Here is a 12,698-nt window from a genome sequence, read left to right on the forward strand (position 1 = left end):
GAGGCATGTGGGAGGGGAGCAGGACATGGGGCCAGCCCCTTTCACATAAAGTAGCAGTGTATTTAGTCAAATATAAATATAAATCAGGCATCTACCTTATCTACCGTATTGCACAGAAGTCTGGAAAACAGAGCTTGGCAATTACCCGCTTGGATTTAGATAACAACAATGGTCAAACTGGATAATTCCAATTAAAGATAATTTGTTGGTTTAAATCATTTGAGTTGATGAAGGAAATGTCTGCTGAGCTTTAAACCTACGTAAGTCATTTGCAGGCTTGACCCTGAGCCTGGAGGATATGGGAGATTTTAGATGGCAAAGTAATGGACCAGAATGAGCACAAAAACAGCTGATGGTAGGTGAACCCTTTTCGGCCAGTGACTCACCTCTACAATTTGGATGCAACCTGATAGCCTCCACCGGTCAACTCTGTTCCTAAACCTGTCAGAGCAGTTGGCTTGTAAAGCACTCTCGTGTAACCCACCAATACTAAACTGACAAGCCATGGACTCGTAACTGACCACTCAGTTTCCTTGAAAAACTATGTGACTCTCATCTTTCTAAAGGCAGTCCACACCGTTGCCTTTGCTGGGCAGTTGTATTCACACAGTGTCCCTGTGTGTGTGCTCATACACAAGGAAATCCTGGGAATCTAGATCCTATTCCAGTCTACCTGAACCAGAGTCTGCATTTTTAACCAAGATCTTCAGTTGATTCACATGCACATTTCAGTCTGAGAAGCACTAGAGCAAATCTTCACTAAATCATGGTTCTCAAACTTGAAAGTACATCATAAACATTAAAGGGCTAGGCCCCACTCCTGGAATTGGTGATTCAGAAGGTCTGCGGTGTGCCCTGAGATTTTGCATTTCTAAATTCCTAGGTGCTTTGATATTGCTGACTGGGGTCCAGCATTTTTGCACATTTTGCATTTACACATTTTGCATTTTTCACATTTGGAAAACTACTGCTTTAAATTATTTGTCTATGAGTTAGTTTTTGAGAGTTAGCTGAAGACTTCATCCCACAGAGCCTAATCTACGTTGAATCAGATTCCTTAGCCTTACCTGGTAATAAATGCAATTGAATGCTCACCTTGTCACCAACTTTAATTTTCCTTCACCAGAGGTATTATTGATTCATGTATTTGGCTCATTTTCTTTTGCCAACATAATTCGTCCTCCCTCAAAAAAGAAAAGAAAGGAATCATTTTTCGTTTAAAAAAATTAAGGTGATTACTGCTACTCTTTAAATAAGTTGTTAAAAATATATGCTAGACAAGATTTTTTTTTAATATTTCAATGTAATTATGAACTTCTCAAGACAAGAAAGAACTCTATGAAATAAATTATGGCTTGTGAATCTGATCTTTTAGATTTCTTTTGGAATTGTACATCCATTCAAAACACAACCACATCTACATTATCGGAAATGTTTGGCTAAAAATCAAATCATAATAAAATTTCAACTAGTCCACATACATGAAAAAATGGAAGGTGCAGAAGAAGATTAAGGGGGATTATTGCTATTCCAGTAACTACTTATATATTTGTGTCTTTGAGGAGAAGTGGACCTCTATCGCTGTGCCCTTCTTGGTCACCTGGGTCCCAAAAGGAGCACTGCTTAAACCCAGAATGAACAAAGTCTCTAGAGAAAAATTCTCCTTCAGCTTTTGGTCTTCACTCTTCTAATTTCCGGGGTTCAAGTTTAGTCCTAGGAGCCAGGGAACCCACGGGAAGTCATTTCTTTCATCGTCCCCTACAACCACTGCTTTTTTAAAAAGGGAGGACATCAGAGGGGGAGACGAACCATGAGAGACTTTGGACTCTGAGAAACAAACTGAAGGTTCTAGAGGGGAGGGGGTGGGGGGATGGGTTAGCCTGGTGATGGGTATTAAAGAGGGCACGTATTGCATGGAGCACTGGGTGTTATACGCAAACAATGAATCATGGAACACTACGTCAAAAACTAATGATGTAATGTGTGGTGCTTAACCTAACATAATAAAATAAAATTAAAAAAATAAAAATAAAAAGGGAGAATAGGAGAATATGTGTTGGTATCGACTATAGGATTACGTGTATCCAGTATGATACCAGCGCTGAGTGTGGATGCTCTAAGGTGAGCCTTAGGTGATGTGCGTACCTGTCCTCCCGGATGCGTTCTCAGGGGCGCGCTCATTTCTGTGTGTGTATCTGTGGCGTGCCCCCGGGTGTGTCTGGGTCGCACACACAGCCAAGGCTGCCATGAGGCCCCAGGCGGGACGCATGCGAGCGGAGCGTCGGGGGCGGGGCGCCCCAGGTGTGCGCGGCGGCGTGGATCCCGGCGCGTGCCCAGGTGTGTGCTCGGGGCCCCGGGCGGGCGGGTGCCGCGTCCCGCCTCCAGGGGGCGCCGCCGGGGGCGGCCTCCCGGGGGCGCCTGCGCCGGTCTCGCCCCAGATTTCCGCCCGCTGCCCGGCCGGCTGTCCCCGACCGCGCCGCGCTGTGCGGCAGGTGAGGCGCTGGGCGCGGGCCGAGTCGGGGCTCCTGTCCCCGCTTCCTCCGCGCGGGGGCTTTGGGGACGCCGGGGACTCGGGGCGTCCGTCCCTGCGCGGCGCGTCGCGTTCGCCCCCAGTGCGGCGGCCGCGGGAGCCGGGGAGGGAACGCGGAGGCCGGGGACCGAGCCTGGCGGCGAAGGGGCCGCGGGCGGCCTGCGGGCCCAGCCGGAAAACAGGGGGGCACCCGGCCACGACACGGGTCCCCAGAGCCGCTGCACGCGGCGGGACGCGGGCGCCCCCGCCAGAGTGGGCGAGGGCCGAAAGAGTTAGGAACTGTCTGCAGGTGTGGACGCTGCGCGTTCGTATCGGGAGACAGTGGTGATTATCCAGGAGGTAGTTTTAAAAACCAACTCTCCGGTGAGCGAGGGCAGCGCTTTTCGGAAATTCTGTCTTTAATTTCGGAGATTCCTGTTTGTGAGGAAACCAAAAGCTGCCAAAGAAATCCAGAAACTTCTGGCATTTGTCAGTTTATGACCTGAGGTTTCTTTGGAGCTGTTAGGGACACGTCATGTCTGAATCATGGGGAGAAATGTCTCTTGCTGCCTTAATCGGCACGTTGGGTTACTGCGCTTTCACTCCGTTGGCCAAAGATAACTCGGTCATTGCACTTGAAACCCTGTCAGTGCACAGTCTTTTTAAACGTACCTTCTTGACTCCAAGCTTGCCTTATTAAATAACTGATAAGAAAATGCATGAGACCTGTAGCCACTTTTTTTTTAAATTTTTTATTTATTCATTTGAGAGAGAGCACAAGCAGGGGGAGAGGCAGAGGGAGAAGCCGACTCTCAGCTGAGCGGGCAGCCCCACCGGGGCATCCATCCCAGGACCCGGAGGCCAGGACCGGAGCCCAAGCAGACGCCCAACCGTCTGAGCCACCCAGGCACCCCTGTAGCCACTTTTTAAAAAGCAGATCATTCTTTTTGCCAAATGTCCTAGGGAGAAATCATGTATTAAAAACTAAAGGACAGGGATGCCTGGGTGGCTCAGTGGGTTATGCATCAGACTCTTGATTTCTGCTGAGGTCATGATCTCAGGGTTTTGTGAACGAGCCCCAAACGTGGAGCCTGCTTAAGATTCTCCCTCTTCCTCGCCCTCTGCCCCTCCCCCCCATAAAAAAGCAAAACAAAACTAAAGGACACCTCTAAATCTGTTGGATTGACCTATATAAAGTGTAGGTCTCACACTGTCCTTATGTACTTTTTCCTATAACAGAAGACTATTCTCCCTGGTCTCATTCAATTTATTGAAATGCTAGTATGGAGAGCTCCTGCAGTTTGCCCTCATTTTCCCAAAATGCCTTGTTTTCCTGAAATGACTCCCAGGAGAAGCCAGAAGTTCCTGAATAAGCAGACAACCCTGGTAGAGCATTTGTATTTCAAAAGCTGAATTTGTAAAGTTAAATTAATTTCTAATAGGTGGATTTTTGTTCATAAATATTTTGGACTAGTTGACCTTGCCAACGCGTGTCTTAACTGTTAGCATCAGACCTAGAGAGGGTGGTTATTCATGCTGGCCTTAGCTATTGGGCAGCAGGAAGTACAAGAGAACAGAGACAGAAGCTAACCGTTTTTAAAATTATCTGTTCATTTTTTTTTTTTTAATCTAGTGAGATCTCTTGAAAGTTCCAGCCTGTGTCAGCTCTTCTAAGTGGAGTCGCTGGAAGGCTTTGTACCCACAGTTAGCCAGGTGTTTTACCAGGGGGTAGGGCCCCCTGCAGACTGGTATGGAGGGGGATGAAGCATTGTTTGTTTGCAGAGGGACGGGTCCCAAGGAGAGGCGATGATAAGAGGACACATTCAAGCAATCTTAGCATTCTTCTCTAGAACATTCTCTACTAAGGGGCAAACCTTAGCAATTAGAGATTTTATTAAGAGAGCACCAGGTAAACATGACTAGCCTCTTATTTAACAGAAATTCATTCTTTAATTGAAGGTCTCACTCTTGTCAGTGAAGCTGCTCAGGGCAGGATAGCTTTGTTTAGGTTGGACCTGGCCTTGGACCTGAGAGCTGTATAGGCAGAGCTTACTGTGCACAGGGTGTTATTATACTCCTGCAGTGGAATTACAGAAACGACCCAGTTGCTAGGAGTCTCGGGGTTTGTATGGCATTTTGAGGTAACAGACACAGTAAGGAGTTGAAGTGTTAAGGATGAAAGAAATTTCAAAGAGGCAATGGTCTGTTGGGGCACAGTGAGATGAATTGTCACTGGAGGACCTGGCTGGGGTCACATTTGGGCTGGACTTTGAGCAGGGAGTAGAATTTTGATGGGCTAAGGAGTGGAATGGGGCATTCCTGGTGGCAGACACCATGAACAGGGGTAAGGAGCTTAAAATGTAACTATGTTCAGAGATAGAGGAGCAAAGGGTGTGCTGAGGCCGGACTCCGTGTCAGAATGGGTGAGGTGGGAGGCCCGCCTGAAGAGAAAGGCTGTCTGGCTGTAAACCCTACTTTTTTTTTTTTTTTTTTAAAGAAGGGGTGGGGCAGAGGAAGAGGGAGAGAGAATCTTAAGCAGGCTCCACAGTAGGCGTGGACCCAGACACAGGGCTCGATCTCACAGCCCTGAGATCAGGACCTGAGCCAAAATCAAGAGTAGGACACTTAACCGATTGAGCCACCCAGGCGTCCTTATGAGCTCTACTTTTTGATCAAGGTTTGGGTTTTTTTTTTCTTTTTATTAAAGCAAATGCAAAAGCAGAGGGAATAGTACAATGAACTTCCCCATTATATTTCCACAAATAGATTGAACAGTTTGTTAAAACAATTTCTTTGGCCATTATCTGCTTCATCTTTTTTGTTGTGGAAGCAGTTTAAATTCCAGACGCCATATCACGTCGCCCTTAGATAGTGCAGTATGCGCTTCCAACGAAAGGTCTTTTTCTCATATAGCCTTAATACCATTGTCATCTCCTGATTGTATTGACAGTAATTCCATAATGTTTTCTAAGACCCAGTCCACAAAGTTCCTGGATCGCCTCAAAAATGCACTTTTACTGTTGGTTTGTGTGAGTTGGAATCCAAACAAGGTCCACACGGGGTATTTTGTTGAGTAGCTGTTACCTCTTTTAATCTAGGACAGGGGTTTGGCAGACTTTGTGAAAAGCTCCAGACACTAACTCCCACAGGCTTTGCTGTCTGTATGGTCTCAGTTGCAACTACTCAACTGTGCGTTCCTGCAAAAAGTAGCTGTAGATGATATGGACGTGAATGAGCATGGCTGTGTCCCAATACAGTTTTGTTTTCAAGGCTTTTTGGTTTAAACTCCACTGGTAGGCTGGACTTGTTTGAGGGCCGGGGTTTGCTGACCCTGGTCTATCACAGTCCCAGTGAGTTCTTTAATGCCAATGATTTACTGGTGGCCTTTGGTTGCCTATAAATGCCTCACATTCTGGATTTATTTGGCTTTTTGTATAGTATGGTTTAGATTGCTCCTCTATCCCCTATATTTCCTATAAGCTGGACGTTAGATCTAAAGGTTTAGGTTAACTAGGTTTGGTTTCTCCATTTTTGGCAGGTGATTTGAATTGTTTTTTAATATAAATTTATGACTTTAAAAGACTCAGAAACCCTCATCCAAGAGGCTCAATATTCCTAAAATGGGCTTTGCCTGATGGCTGAAAATACACTTTTTTCTTTCTCATTTTATTTTCCTTACTTGAAGGAGAGGATATGGTTGCTGTTTCTCAAGGCAGGTTCTCAAGTTGAGAACTTTGAACCCCTCTGCTAGGTCAGTGGTAACTCTCCTCTGTTCAAGCCACCCTGTGGCCCCTCGGATGGTGGACCACATTTTCCCACTGAATGGAAATACCTTCCTTCCTGGGCCCAGGCCCAGGGTTTCCGATGCCATCCAGCAGAGGCTGGGTGGTTTGTTTTTGTTTTTGGTTTTGGTTTGAAGCCCCTTGTCTCTTAAACACTCAACTCTCTTCACTCGCCCTCCTCTTCATCCCCCGTCAGGACTGAGAGCTGGATACCTGGTCCATGGTCTACTGGTCACGCTGTGAGGTGTGAGTACTTACCCTGCTGTCCCATTTGGCAAGGATTCTGAAGTCAAAGGCTTTGTAAGCTTTCACACTTCCTATGGTGCTGGATTCCAGGGCGACCCAGTTTTGAAGAAACAAGTTTACGGGTAAGAATTGTTTTTTCTTCTGTCCTAGTGTCTTACTCCTAAATCCTGGAGCACCAGAGGAAGTACCTTGACAAAGGTGACAAAGTACCGTGTCACTTGTGGAAGTCCTTGTCTTTCTGTTGTTTAAGGTTAAAGGTGAAACTGTTCATCCCTGTACTCATTTTTCCAGATAACATGTTATTGATCTTTTTCTTATTGATTTGTAAGAATTCTTTATACACTGGAGATACTAATATTTTGCCATATGTGTTACAACTGTTTCCCCCATTTTTTAACTTTGTTTACAATATTTATGCTCTGCAGAAAATTTAACTTTATATAGGGAAAAAAATTCCAGTTTCCCCTTTATAGTTCCCTCGATTTATGTTTTGCTTAGAAAGACTTGTCCATTTCAAGATTGCTTTTTTTTTTTTTGAAAGAATTAATAACACAGGTAAATGAATATGTGGTGAGAACTAGGAACATGTGATTCTGTAAAAGAAGAATATTGAGGGGCGCCTGGGTGGCTCAGTTAGTTAAGCATCTGGCTCTTGGTTTCAGCTCAGGTCATGATCTCAGCATCATGAGATCAAGCCCCACATTGGGCTCCACCCTCTGTGTGGAGTCTGCTTGAGTTTTTCTCTCCCTCCCCTCCGCTTGCACTCTCTCCCTCCCTCTCTCTCTAAAATAAATAAGTAAATCTCAAAAAAAAAAAAAAACCCAAAAAGAATATTGAAGGCGGGCTCTTTCTACTAGATCATATAATACTGAATTGATTAAATGTTGGTGTTAAGTATCACCCTACATTGATAAGTGTTGAAGTTGGGATTTGGGTGTTTGGAGGATCATTCTATCATCACTTCTGTATAGATTTGACTTTCCATAATAAAAAAGTTTTTCTTAAAAAAAAAAAGAATAGTAGGGGGAGAAACCATCTTTGTCCCATTTGTTCATATTCAGCAACTATGAAGCTTCTCTGCGTTGAACACTGGGGCTGTTGTGTTAAGAAATGCACAGGATCTTGGAACTTAGATTTCTCACACGGGGGACAGGTGTTAATGCTCGGTTAAGGGCAACAACTCCTTTGTCAGACCACCTGGCTTCAAATCCTGGCTCTGCCACCTACCAGCTGGGTGATTTTGACCTTTCTAATTTAAAAAAATAAGGGATAATAATTATGTCTACCTGATAGGCTTGTTGGGAGGATTGAATGAGAAAACCCATGAAAAATCCTTCTTTAAGTACTTAGTACTTAGTAAATGCTCAATAAACGTAAGCTCTGAAGGAGAGAATAGCTGCAGTCAAGCAAGCACTGAGCTGGAGAGGTGTAGGTGCCGAGTGAGTGTATGGAGTGGGGGTCATGACCTGTCCTGGGTAAGTAGGTTTGGGAGAACTTTTCAGGGGAAAAGACCTTTGGGCAGAGATGTGAGATGTGGAAGATCTTGTCTTTTAATTCCAATGAAAATACGCTTGCTTGGTGAGGTGAGAGAAGGGGGTGCAGGCACATGCAGAGGCCCAGGGATGAGGAGCAGGGCTGCCTGGTGCTGCCGGAACAAGGTGGCTCCAACTTCATGGCTTAAAACAACACACATACTTACTCGTCTTACGGTTCTCTAGGGCAGAAGTCAACACGGGTCTCACTGGCTGAAATCAGGGCGTCAGTGAGGCTGTGTCCCTTCCAGAGGCCCTGGGGGAGAATCTGTTTTCTCGCCTTTTCCCACTTGGAGAGGCCACCGGCATTCCTTGGTTCATGGCCCCCTCCCTCCACCTTGACAGATGGCATTTTGTCCCCTTGCCCTTCCGCCATGGTTACAGCTCTCTCTGCCCCCAGCCAGGAAAGCTGCTGCACTTTGGAGGCCTCGTGTGGTTAGATCGGGCCCATCTGGATAATCCAAGATGATTTCTGCATTTTAAGGCCCTCAACATTAATCACATCCCTTATGCCATGCAAGGTAACATGTTCACAGGTTCCGGGGATCTTTGGGAGGCCTTCATTCAGTCACCTCACCTTGTGCTGCTGTAGCTGCTGCCGGATCAGGGCAGCGCTCCAGACATTTGGGACCATCACGTAGTTCTTACCGGGCGCTAATAATCCCCAGGGTGTGGTGCCTCAGCTCGTCCCTGCTGACACGGTGACTCCAGATGCTTGGGTACTCTCCTTCAGCATTGGGAAGAGAGGCTTCTGGGTGAAGGAGACAGATGAGCTCCACTGAACAGCGGTCAGAACCCTTGACTCACTCCTGTGCCCCGTCCTCCCCACAGGTCACTCCTGCCTCTGCGCCCCGATGGGGCCGTTGCTGCTTGCGGCTCTTCGACCTTTTACTTTTCTCTGCTATTTTTGCCTGTGTAATTGTTTTTGCACACTAGCCTTAAACGCTGCTGGACTATTTCAAACAAAATTCATGCTAAACTATTTAGCATTAGATGAGAACCTCATTTTGATTCCCACATAGTATCTTCCACTTAATAGGCCACCAGTAAGAAAGATATTTCCAGTTGGTTGAGAGTGTTATTGGAACTCTGATATTTTGAGTTATGTCAGAATAAATTAGAGTGAGAAAGAGTAAATTAGACTTCTCCTATTATGCTGTCCTCTCCTCCATGTGTTCATATTACTGCATCTATCTTTAAACTTGTGTTAGTTACCTCTTCCTGATGTTGTCACCTGCACTTAGGAGTACGCAGCAGATAAGTTAATGAAAATTATTAATATTTCTTCATCTCATGGTGATTCTACTAATTTATGAGCATTAAATGAGATTTGAGAAGCATTCTTTAAGCCATTACTTGTACCATTATGAAGCCCTTATTTGTGAGAAGAATCACAACTGCCTGGACTCTCTCCCTCAACTTGGCTTTCTGTGAAGTTAAATACAGAGTATAAAAGCCTAGTAAAAAATGTAAGGAGAAATCACAATTGACCCTTGAACAACACAGGTTTGAACTTTGTGAGCCCACTTATATGCAGCTTTTGTTTTTTGATAAATACAGTATTTGTAAATGTACTTTTCTTCCCCATGATTTTTTAAACAACATCTCTTCTCTAGCTTACTTTATTGTAAAAATATAGTATATGATACATATAGCATACAAAATATGCATTATTTGACATACATGTTACAACTAGGGCTTCTGGTCACCAATAAGCTCTTAGTAGTTAAGTTTTGGGGGAGTCAGAGTTATACTCAGATTTTTCGAATGCAGGGTGTTGGTGCCCCCAACCCCAGTGTTGTTCAAGGGTCAACTGTAGTGTATCTTATATATGAATAAAGAACAGTTAGGGCATTTGGGGGAGTATTTATGAAGATCAAGTCACTGTTTTTTTCTCTCTCAGCATTTATTATGAACGTACTCAAAAGGAGAGTATGGTAAACCTTAAACCTTCATGAACCCACACAGCATCAGAAATCCGTGCACCATGCTGGCTTTGCCACACTGTTCCATTTGCCCTTCTCCCTTTGTTTTTTTGAGGGCTTTTTTTTTTTTTTTTTGAGGTTTTTTTTGCTTGCTTCTGGAGAATTTTGAAGCAAACGCTAGAAATCATGTCATTTTATTACTAAATATTTTAGTATGAATTTTTTTAAAGTTTAGTTTTTTACGTAACTATAGTCCTACCTAACAATGAATGAAACATCCTTAATATCATCTAATACTATATTCAAATATCCCCATTTGCCTAAAAAGGTCTGTGCAGTTGGTTTATTCAAACCAGAGTCAAAACAAAGCCCATTCATTATATTTGGTTTTTACATCTCCTAAGTCTCTTTTAATAATAAATATTGATGTATGCCAGGCATTAGCTTAATTCAGAGTTCTCTTATTCTTACTTTTACCTCTTATTTTTAACTGTTTAGAGTAGTTACATACTCTCATACTTTCATTATTACTAGAATTTATATAAAGTAAAATTGGCCTTTTTTCTTATATAATTCTGCAAGTTTTAAAATTGATTGATGTAACTCTCATCACAGTTCTTTTACAGAACAGTTCCACCACCAAAAAAAGCCAGAAAACAAAACCAGAAAATACCAAGCCCTCCCTCATTCTGTCCCATTTTAAGTCAAACCCTTCCCCTAATTGCTGACAACCCTTGACCTGGTCTCCATCTATTTTTTTTTTTTTAGTATTTGTTTATTTATTTACTTATTTATTTATTTGAGGGGGGCGGAGAGAGAGCATGAGGTCGGGGGCAGGTCAGAGGGAGAAGGAGAGAGAATCCCAAGCAGATTCCACACTGAGTGCGGATTCCAACGTGGGGCTTGATCCCAGGACCCTGAGACCATGACCTGAGCTGAAATCAGTAGTCAGATGCCTGACCAACTGAGCCACCTAGGTACCTGGATCTGTCTCCATCTAGAAAAGTTTTGCCTTTTCACATGTCACATAATGAATGTCACATAAATGAAATTAAATAGTATGCAAGCCAGTTTGAGACTGGCTTCTTTCACTCAAACAACATCTTTGAGATTCTTCCATGTGTGTATTCTTTTTTACTGCTGAGGAGTGTATTCCATCTTATGGGCATACCCCAGTTTATGTATCCATGTACTGTTGAAGAACATCGGATCCTTTACAGTTTGGGGGGGATTATGGATAGAGCTGCTACAAACATTGGTATATAGGTTTTTATGTGATCGAAATTTTTCATCTTTTTAGAGCAGATTCCCAGGAGCAAAATGGCTGGGTCATATGGTAAGCGTATGCTTAACTTTTTGAGAAACTGCCAAACTTTTCCAGAGTGCCTGTACCCCATCATTTTGCATCTCAACTAACAATGTATGAGAGTTCCAGTTGCTCCGTATTTTTGTTAGCACTTGATATTGTCAGGTTTTTTTAATTTAAGCCCTCCTAATAGATGTGTTTTTTTTTAAATTATCTGATTTCAGTTTTTTGAGTATTATGAAAAGTTATTTTTAATAACTCTTGAATAAATTACTGAATTAAATTTACTTTATATACCTGTTATAAAAATAACTATTTCTGGTTTTCTGGTGATATTCCATATTTAAATATGGTAAATATTCTATATGGAAAATATTAAATTAAAACCAGAATGTTATTTAGAGAGGAGACTTTAAGTCTCACCAGTTGACACATCATATTTGGCAGAGGATTACAGAATAGTATCTGAATACATTTTGCAGTGATCCATTCATTATATGCATCTTGTGCATGTCTCATTTCTGTTTTATCATTGGTAACCAACAGTGCCATAACTGCTTTTGCCAGTTTTCTGTTAGGTTAGATTGATCAGGGAGGGGGGGCTCCTGGGTGGCTCAGCCAGTTAAGCTGATTCTTGATTTCATCTCAAGTCATGATCTCAGGGTCGTGAGATGGAGCCCCACGTTGAGCTTTGTGCTGGGCGTGGAGCCTGCTTAAGATTCTCTCTCTCTCTCCCCCTCTGCCCCTACTCTCCCCCCACCCCTGCCTCTAAAAACAACAACAACAACAACTTTATTAAAAAAAGAAGAAGATTGATCTGTGAATAGTAAATTACATGAGAGCAGCTGGATATAAGCAGAGAGCTCAAGGAAGAAAACCATTTGAAATTTGTTTGTGAAATAAAGATCATGGTTCTCTCTTTGGATGGTCTCACTGGTCGCTATTGCCTGAAAGTGTGGAGTTGCCTCCAGGATTAATTACCTAAATGTCATTGCTAATGTTGTTGTCCCTCCCTTCTCGAATTAGATGAAACTGTGGAAGTCTCAGGGTGGACAGGGTCATTGCTGAGGGACGGCCCTGTCACGTCTCACCCATCAGCTGCTATGGTTTGAGCTTCCAGTTGGTAGTATCATTTAGAAACAGAGTGGAAATTACCGTCATCTAGAATCTCTCTTCGACTTCTGAAAAGTTGCTGAAGAGTTAGGCCTATTGACGGAGCTTCCTCTGTAACACAGGGGCGTTAGGAAGAAAAACTGAGCCTGACAAAGGAAGATGGAGGACAAGTTGCCGATGGGCTTGATGTTGTGGTACGAAGCCTGAGAGGCCAAGTGTTAGGAAAATTTGGTTCAAAATGTAAAGAATGGGAGGGTTTCCGTGGCTAATTCATTTTTGGTTTAA

General features: G+C 43.5%; 1 protein-coding gene across 5 annotated transcripts in view; it reads left to right on the top strand.

The window, feature by feature from the left end:
- Window positions 1-2,222: 2,222 nt before the first annotated feature.
- Window positions 2,223-12,698, top strand: part of GGACT (gamma-glutamylamine cyclotransferase) — a 49,236-nt gene continuing 38,760 nt past the window's right edge. For 4 of the 5 annotated variants that reach the window (XR_004299196.1, XR_004299195.1, XR_004299197.1 and 1 more), the window contains exons 1-2: window positions 2,404-2,492; window positions 6,488-6,659. The gene's annotated coding sequence lies outside the window, so the exon portion shown is untranslated. Of the gene's footprint in view, window positions 2,338-2,403; window positions 2,493-6,487; window positions 6,660-12,698 lie in introns of those variants that run through there. The other variant, XM_032402685.1, reaches the window with a different exon arrangement.

Source organism: Phoca vitulina, unplaced genomic scaffold (genome assembly GCF_004348235.1).
Source record: "Phoca vitulina isolate PV1807 unplaced genomic scaffold, GSC_HSeal_1.0 scaffold5, whole genome shotgun sequence".
NCBI classification, from domain to species: domain Eukaryota; kingdom Metazoa; phylum Chordata; class Mammalia; order Carnivora; family Phocidae; genus Phoca; species Phoca vitulina.